The sequence below is a fragment of the Perca fluviatilis genome, chromosome 14 (assembly GCF_010015445.1).
Source record: "Perca fluviatilis chromosome 14, GENO_Pfluv_1.0, whole genome shotgun sequence".
Lineage (NCBI taxonomy): Eukaryota > Metazoa > Chordata > Actinopteri > Perciformes > Percidae > Perca > Perca fluviatilis.
The window spans coordinates 37,086,272-37,095,450 of NC_053125.1; positions in this window are offsets into that span (position 1 = coordinate 37,086,272).

Below are 9,179 nucleotides of genomic sequence, written 5' to 3' on the forward strand. Positions count from 1 at the left end.
GACAGGCAGCTAGCAGATAGTGAGGAGATGTTTTTACAATGTGTTCAGGGGACAGGCAACTAGTAGATAGTGAGGAGATGTTTTTACAGTTTGTTCAGGGGACAGGCAGCTAGCAGATAGTGAGGAGATGTTTTTACAGTGTGTTCAGGGGACAGGCAGCTAGCAGATAGTGAGGAGATGTTTTTACAGTGTGTTCAGGGGACAGGCAGCTAGCAGATAGTGAGGAGATGTTTTTAACTGTGTTCAGGGGACAGGCAGCTAGTAGATAGTGAGGAGATGTTTTTACAGTGTGTTCAGGGGACAGGCAGCTAGCAGATAGTGAGGAGATGTTTTTACAATGTGTTCAGAGGACAGCAGCAACTAGCAGATAGTGAGGAGATGTTTTTACAATGTGTTCAGGGGACAGGCAACTAGCAGATAGTGAGGAGATGTTTTTACAGTGTGTTCAGGGGACAGGCAGCTAGCAGATAGTGAGGAGATGTTTTTTACAGTGTGTTCAGGGGACAGGCAACTAGCAGATAGTGAGGAGATGTTTTTACAATGTGTTCAGAGGACAGGCAGCTAGCAGATAGTGAGGAGATGTTTTTACAGTGTGTTCAGGGGACAGGCAACGCTAGCAGATAGTGAGGAGATGTTTTTACAGTGTGTTCAGGGGACAGCAGCTAGCAGATAGTGAGGAGATGTTTTTACGTGTGTTCAGGGGGACAGGCAGCTAGCAGATAGTGAGGAGATGTTTTGCAAGTGTGTTCAGAGGACAGGCAGTAGCAGATACGTGAGGAGTATGTTTTTATTTAACAGTGTGTTAGGGGACAAGGGCGTAGCAGATAGTGAAAAATTTTTGTGAGGTGTTTTTTATATGTAAAAAAAAAAATATAAAAAAAAAAAAAAAAAAAAAAAAAAAAAAATTAAAATAAACAAAAAAAAAAAACAAAGGGCTGGGCGTAAAAACCCAAAAGACAAAGCCAATGACCTTTCAAAAAAGATCCAGATCTCAAGGAAACACACACATCTTCACATTAGGAACACATATATTAAACAACTGTTCATATTACAATTCTTTAGGACTGAAAATAAGTTCCACTGGAAGTTTTAACCCAGTGATAATGGAGCTGAGAGAGAAAGCAGGCAGGGCATTTTATGCAATAAAACGTCAAATCTATATTACAATCCCAGTTGGTATCTGGCTCAAATTATTAGAATCTGTAATAGAACCAATTCTCGGCCCATTTGGGCAAAAACCCAGCTGAAATCCTGCATCTAGAGTTCTGTAAAAGCAGCTTACTGTCCTGTCTTGTCCCATTGCCAAGTTTTTGTTTTTAGTTTGTTTCATGCTTTCTGTTAGTTTGTTCCATTTCCTGTTTTATTTTGAAGGTTCTCTGTCATCCCTTGTGTTGTCTTGTTTAACTTCCTGTTGTATATTTTCCCACCTGTGAGATTTCCTGTCCCCGCCCTAATGTGTTGCAGCTGTGTCTCATTGTGTCCCCTGTCTTGTGTATTTAAGTTCAATCTTCTTCTTATCCCATTGTGAGATCGTCTGCTTCCTTGTGTTTAGCTTTCAAGTGGTTTCCCCCGGGTCCTGTTCTCTGAGTGTTAGTTTTCGCTTGGATTTTTGACCATCGCCTGTTTCCTGGATTACCCTTTTGCCTGCTGTAGGCCAATTCCCATTATTCATCAAAATTAAAAAAAACATGAAATCAAATATCTAAAAAGTGACGCCCCCATTTCTACCAGCAGAAAGCCCTGCAATATCAAGAGCTGAGCAAAGAGAAGAGTCCCCTCACTCAGCTGGTCCTGATGCTCAGTTCACTTCCTGACCCTGTTCTGCCTCAGGACCAGTCTGGGAACCAACCAATCAGAGTTAACCAAATTATAACACAACAGAAACAAAACAACATCACCAATTGGAACACACAAACAAAAACAGACAGCAAAATGCAGTGTTATCTGTCCCTAAAGAGAGAGTACAGAGCTGTCTGTCCCTAAAGAGAGTACAGAGCTGTCTGTCCCTAAAGAGAGAAAGAGTTGTCTGTCCCTAAAGAGAGAGGACAGTGCTATCTGTCCCTAAAGAGAGAAAGAGTTGTCTGTCCCTAAAGAGAGAGTACAGTGTTATCTGTCCCTAAAGAGAGTACAGAGCTGTCTGTCCCTAAAGAGAGAGTACAGTGCTATCTGTCCCTAAAGAGAGAAAGAGCTGTCTGTCCCTAAAGAGAGAGTACAGTGCTATCTGTCCCTAAAGAGAGAAAGAGCTGTCTGTCCCTAAAGAGAGAAAGAGCTGTCTGTCCCTAAAGAGAGAAAGAGCTGTCTGTCCCTAAAGAGAGAGTACAGAGCTGTCTGTCCCTAAAGAGAGAAAGAGCTGTCTGTCCCTAAAGAGAGAGTACAGAGCTGTCTGTCCCTAAAGAGAGAGTACAGAGCTGTCTGTCCCTAAAGAGAGAAAGAGCTGTCTGTCTCTAAAGAGAGAGTACAGTGCTATCTGTCTCTAAAGAGAGAGTACAGAGCTATCTGTCCCTAACGAGAGAGTACAGAGCTATCTGTCTCTAAAGAGAGAGTACAGAGCTATCTGTCTCTAAAGAGAGAGTACAGAGCTATCTGTCCCTAAAGAGAGAGTACAGAGCTGTCTGTCCCTAAAGAGAGAGTACAGAGCTATCTGTCTCTAAAGAGAGAGTACAGAGCTATCTGTCCCTAAAGAGAGAGTACAGAGCTGTCTGTCCCTAAAGAGAGAGTACAGAGCTGTCTGTCCCTAAAGAGAGAAAGAGCTGTCTGTCTCTAAAGAGAGAGTACAGAGCTATCTGTCTCTAAAGAGAGAGTACAGAGCTATCTGTCCCTAACGAGAGAGTACAGTGCTATCTGTCTCTAAAGAGAGAGGACAGTCTGGCAGACTACCTGACCACAGTTACTGATACCAAACTAAGAACTACGTTGACCAATTACAGACTCAGTGAGCACAACCTGGCCATCGAGACAGGCCGCTACAAACAATCATGGCTCCCGAAAGAGGAGCACTTCTGCCAGCGGGGCAAGAGAGACAAAGTCGAGACAGAGCTGCACTTCCTTAGCCTGACAAGCCAGACCCACATCCAGATGTTGGGTCTGGGAACTCACCATTGAAGGAGCTCGATCCGAGGGGTGGGATAAACGGTTGTCTTTCAAATTCCCTCTGCACGTAATAGCATAGCGCTCCAACCAGGCAGAGCAACGAAGAAGGTAGCGGAGCTAAACTTTTGCCGTATCCGGTGGGCAAAACTCCGAACACATCTTCCTTTTTTAAGAATGACTTCAGTGCCGTTCTTTGTTCTTTTCTCAAAGAAAAGCTGAACTCCAAGTCTTCCAGAAGACTGTTCCCCACTGACTCTATACATCAGAGCCACGGGAACATATTTTTAATTGGGGGTGCTGACAAATTTTCCAGAGTGAAGTTTTCAGCCAAAGTCAACCACCACACACCAAACTGCATCCATCACAATTTACTGAACTGTATAGAGATTCAATTCATATAAATAGCCTATCCAATACCGTAATTAGCCTGCCTGTGGGCTACTGATCCCGAAACACCGGGAAATAATAGACCGTTATCGCTATTCAACCAAGTTACATTTCTTTCATACCAATACTGTCAAGATGAAGACAAAATATCTCTATTTATTAAAACAAAGGCACTTCGTGGTGTCAAAACAGTACTAAGGCTTCGGTAATAAAACTAGAACACAGGTACACGCTCCACAAGCGAAAAAACAAAAACAAGAATAAAGTCCAAAATCCAAGACAAACCAGTCACGGGTAACGCAGGATATCGGCACACGGCTACGACAATGGTACAGAATATGGCTACTACAAGCTCAAACACTGAGCCACAAAACACAAGGGTAACACATCACTGAATTATATTAAATCAAATCAAAGTGAAGTAGGCCAGTCAGTCCTGACACAAACATTGGAATATAGAAATGCAGCCTTAAGTTTTTGTAGCACAGCCATAGCAAATTAAAGGCATAAAGATATTGGGCCTGCGTGTTAAGCTGGGCCTAATAATTTTATAACAATACGGTAGGATAATTAAAAATCTGTGTGACCTCATTCTAGTTCTCCAATACGTACGCTAAGCTTTACAAGAGTGTAAAAAACAAAATTATCTCCAATAATTCGTATAAACTTTCAGTTGAACTGTTACTGAACAGTTGATAAATCATGCAAACGTACTGCACGGCGGCAGCATAATAATAATAAACCATTATTACCTTGTGTTGCAGTCATAACACTAAAAGAAATCCTCATCTCCAAAACGTCTAGCAGGAAAAGTGTGACCCGAGGCTGGCAGCACTGAGCTGGCGTTGATGTTCCCTCTGCGGCTACCGTAGACTGTATATATTTTATTAATATTAACAGTCTATGGCGACTACCGTAGACTGTATATATTATATTAATATTAACAGTCTAGGCGGCTACCATAGACTGTATATTTTATTAATATTAACAGTTATAAACTTGTATATATTTTATTAATATTAACAGTCTATAGGATTACCATAGACTGTTAATATTAATATAATATATACAGTCTATGGCGACTGTAATATATATCCCACTTTTTTAATAAAATACACTGTATATATTTTATTAATATTAACAGTTTATTATCACCAGACTGTATATATTTTATTAATATTAATGGATCAGTTTATTTTATTATGGACTGTATATATTTATTATTTAACGTCATGATACCGTAGCTGTATATATTTTATTAATTTAACAGTCTTAGACTACCGTAGCTGTATATATTTATTATATTAACAGCTTGGGAATACCGAGACTGTATATATTTTTTAATATTAACAGTCTGTGGCGACTACCGTAGACTGTATATATTTTATTAATATTAACAGTTATGCGACTACGATATATATTTTATTATATAAATTGTGTACTACCGACTGTATATATTATATTAATATTAACAGTCTAGGCGTATACCGTAGACTGTATATATTATATTAATATTAACAGTCTATGGCGGCCATCAGACTGTATATATTTTATTAATATTAACAGTCTATGGCGAATTACCATAGACTGTATATATTTTATTAATATTAACAGTCTATGGCGACTACCATAGACTGTATATATTTATTAATATTAACAGTCTTCGATACCATACTGTATTTTTTTAATATTATGTATATATTTTTTTTAGCTTGGTCGTATTTTTTTTTCCTGTGTATATATTTTATTATATACAGTATGCGCATCGTAGACTGTATATATTATATAATATTAACAGTCTATGCGGCTACCATAGCTGTATATATTTATTAATATAACAGTCTATAGGCTACCATAGACTGTATATATTTTATTAATATTAACAGTCTATGGCGACTACCATAGACTGTATATATTTTATTAATATTAACAGTCTATGGCGACTACCATAGACTGTATATATTTTATTAATATTAACAGTCTATGGCGGCTACCATAGACTGTATATATTTTATTAATATTAACAGTCTATGGCGGCTACCGTAGACTGTATATATTTTATTAATATTAACAGTCTATGGCGACTACCGTAGACTGTATATATTTTATTAATATTAACAGTCTATGGCGGCTACCCTGCTGCTGCTAGCTTGGTTACAAGATTAGCTCCCTCGTCGTCTGTTGCTAGCAGGGTCGCTACTTCATTCAGTTACAGTTGCTGAGTTTTCTTTTATGCTTTTTAGCTTGTGGTTAATCTATAAAGAAATCCAAAATGCGCTTTTGTGCCACGGCTAGCTAACTGCTGTACTGTTGACCAGCCGGGAAAGTTTCCACAACTATCTTCACCACTCATGAATGAGCGTCAGAGATGCACGTCGCGCCTCACTCTCGGCAAAATCAGCAGATTCATTCTTATCAAATAATGTGTTTATCTCTTACTTACCAAATTTTAAAATGTATTACATTTAATTTGTAATGAAAGGGATTAGGTTTATATTAATAATCAAAGTATAAAAAGTAAATTGTTTTTTTTTTTATTATGGTTGTAGTAGTTACTCCTTTAGCTAGGGGGTGCTGCAGCACCCTCCGCACCCCTAGTTCCCGCAGCCATGCTATACACGATGTAATTGGCCTGACCAAAATTTGTTTTTTGCAGCTTGAAAGTCAATGGAGAGTGCTTAGACCCCCCTGGCTGCCAAATCAATTTGCTGCCACTAGGGGGAGTCTAGATTTCTAGGCTAGCACTTCCTGCCTGAATGCACAGAACTGCAGCCAGTCCCAACTAAACATTTCCCCAAATTGAAACACAAACACCCGACATTTGACCAAATAACTAACATAAATAAAATGCAGATCCTGCGTGGAAAACACACAGAGAGCTGCAGTCTAGCAGCAGAATATGTCTTTACCTGCCACACACACACACACACACACACACACACACACACACACACACACACACACACAACTGTAATATTATTGTTTTCATGTTGTTGCTGATATCCATCAAAGTTGTTCTTACTGTTAAATTTTGACATGATGAATTTTAACCTGATGCTCTATTGTCTGCATCCTACTGGACTACTGGATGTAAATGTGTAACATGTTTCCCTGTTTATGTGCTTTAGTAATACTTTGTGTAAATATGGTCATGCTAATAAACCTCTTTGTAAAAAACTAAATAAACTGTAAGTTTTAGTTTGCTGTCATGAGTTTATAGACTGTTGTTTCTTCATCATTTAATAATGAACCTGTTGTTCTGTTTCTTCTTCTTTTGGGGCGTCAGTGTTCCTGCTGTTTGGACTCTTTGGAGTTGTGTCAGTGTCTCCAGCTGCCATCAGAGTGCTGACTGACAGCTTCTGTAACGCTGCAGCTGCTTCTGATTGGCTGAACTACAGCTCAGACCGGCCCTCTGCTCTGACGTCATACTGACATTTCTAGGTTTGGATTTAAAGGTGTGAGGAAGTGATGAACACAGACAGCAGCAGCGTCTGTCAGAGTCTGCAGACGGACGAGGAGGAGGAGGAGGACGTCTCTCTGACCTCATCTGGACGAGACATTAACAGGTGAGCAGCCTGACAGGTAACATCACACACCTTTGATGAAGAAACTCTGCTGTCGCTCCTTATATTTGGGGGATTCATAATATACGTCAACACTGGTGTTTACTGTTTGTAGATCTAAATAATCACTAATTCATTGACTAATTATTCTGTGATTTGTGACTTTTTGGCCAAAATGAGCCTTTATATGTTCAGTGAAGTCACATGTAATCAACAGGAAACAAGTTATATTAGAATTACTTCCCTTCTGAGAAACGAGGAAGTGTCTTTCTGCTCCGACAGCCTGAATACTTTTTACTCTCTGACTCAAACTCGATCAGCTGGTTACTCTCAGACAGCACTAAACTACACGGCCACAGCTGTTTGTAGTCTTTATCTGGAGACAAAGTTAGGAGACTCCATGTTGGGGAGGCAGGGCCTGTGTTGTACTCCTCAGCATAGGTGTTGATTTCGGTGGGTACGGTGGGTATGCGTACCTATCAGATTTCTTCATGAGTCATTTTGTACCCACCACTTTTTTTTAAAACATCGAGCTCAATTTAGTTTAAAAAAACTAAAAAATAAAGTTCATAACATATAATTCTTGAGCGACAGATGCCAACAAATCTACAAAAATCTCTAGACCACGGGTGTGGAACTCATTTTCCCAGAGGGCCACACTGGAAAAGAGAATCACTCCGAGGGCCAGACATGTAGAGATTATTGACGTGCTTTTTGTTACTGCATGTCACTTTTTTAAATATTTTGGTAGCTTTTTTCCTCATTTTTGTTCAGACTTTTTTTGTGGCTTTCTCAGACGTTTGTCATCTTTTTGTGATTTTTTTGCTTTTTCCGAAATTTTTGTATGTTTTTTGTCTGATTTTTCTTGACATGAACCCTACAAAAGTCATCAAAAGAGTTCCTTAGCCATCGTAGAATTTTGCAAATCAAGCAAAACAAAAATACATTTTTATGAATTCTCTTCTGGTGGAATTTCTAAGTCTCAGAGTCGGCAAATCTGCCAAATTCTGCTTTGAATGTCAGGTAAATGCAGTTTTAAAAAAGACTTTCCTGTGTTTTTAGTTTGGAGCACAACTAGTCGGGCCAAAATTTATTTTGAACCCTAATTGATATATGGGCGGGATCTAAATCTGCAAGGGGCCATATTTGGCCCGCGGGCCTTGAGTTTGACACATGTGGTCTAGACCAAAAGGTCAGTGTGTTTTTAATGTTGGATGTTGTGCTATCTTGTGTAATGACTCTAATGACTGGAGTTATCTGACTGTTTGTGCCTCCTGTTCTAGTTTGACTCTGTCAGTCTGCTCTATATTATAATTGACTATTATTTGCCACTGTTCATCACCCCCCTAACCAGCCCCGTCAGACCCCTCCTACCAAGAGTCTGGGTCTGCCGAGGTTTCTTCCTAAAAGGGAGTTTCTCCTCACCACTGTTGCAACAGCCACTGCTAATGCTTGCTCTTGAGGGAATTACTGTAATTGTTGGGGCTTTGGAATTTATAGAGTGTGGTCTAGACCTACTCTATCTGTAAAGTGTCTCGAGATAACTCTTGTTATGATTTGATACTATAAATAAAATTTAATTGAATTGCTCTCCAGCTCTGTGGAGATGGTGTTGGTAAAGGTCTCCATCTAGTGGACTGATAGCACAACTACAGCTCATCTGTGGCTTAAATATCACATTGTTATGTTTTTGTATTTTCCTCCTAAGTGCTACAAAAACAATATCCACAACCTTTTTCTTAAGGCTGCACGATATAAGGGAAATATGTGAATACTTTGTTAGTATTCTGCTAAAATAAAACACATTATTTGTTAATTAAGAAAGAAAATATTTAGGTTATTTCCAATATTCTTTTATTTCACAAAATTGAACGTTGAACTGAATACAAAAGACATCAATAAAAAAGAAATAATTACATTTTAAAGTGCAGTTTTCTACTGATACTCTTTCAACTAACTCAAAAACTCCCTGAGTGTAATATAGCAGTCTTTCCAGATGTGTTTATCGTTGAAGTTATCATGATGATAAAAAACATCAACGATATATTGTGCAGCCAAAGTTGTAATTGTGTTTTAGTTTTTAAAGTGAATGATGTTGGCTGTGGTCGGTAAACAAGCTCACAATCCACACAGTCCAAT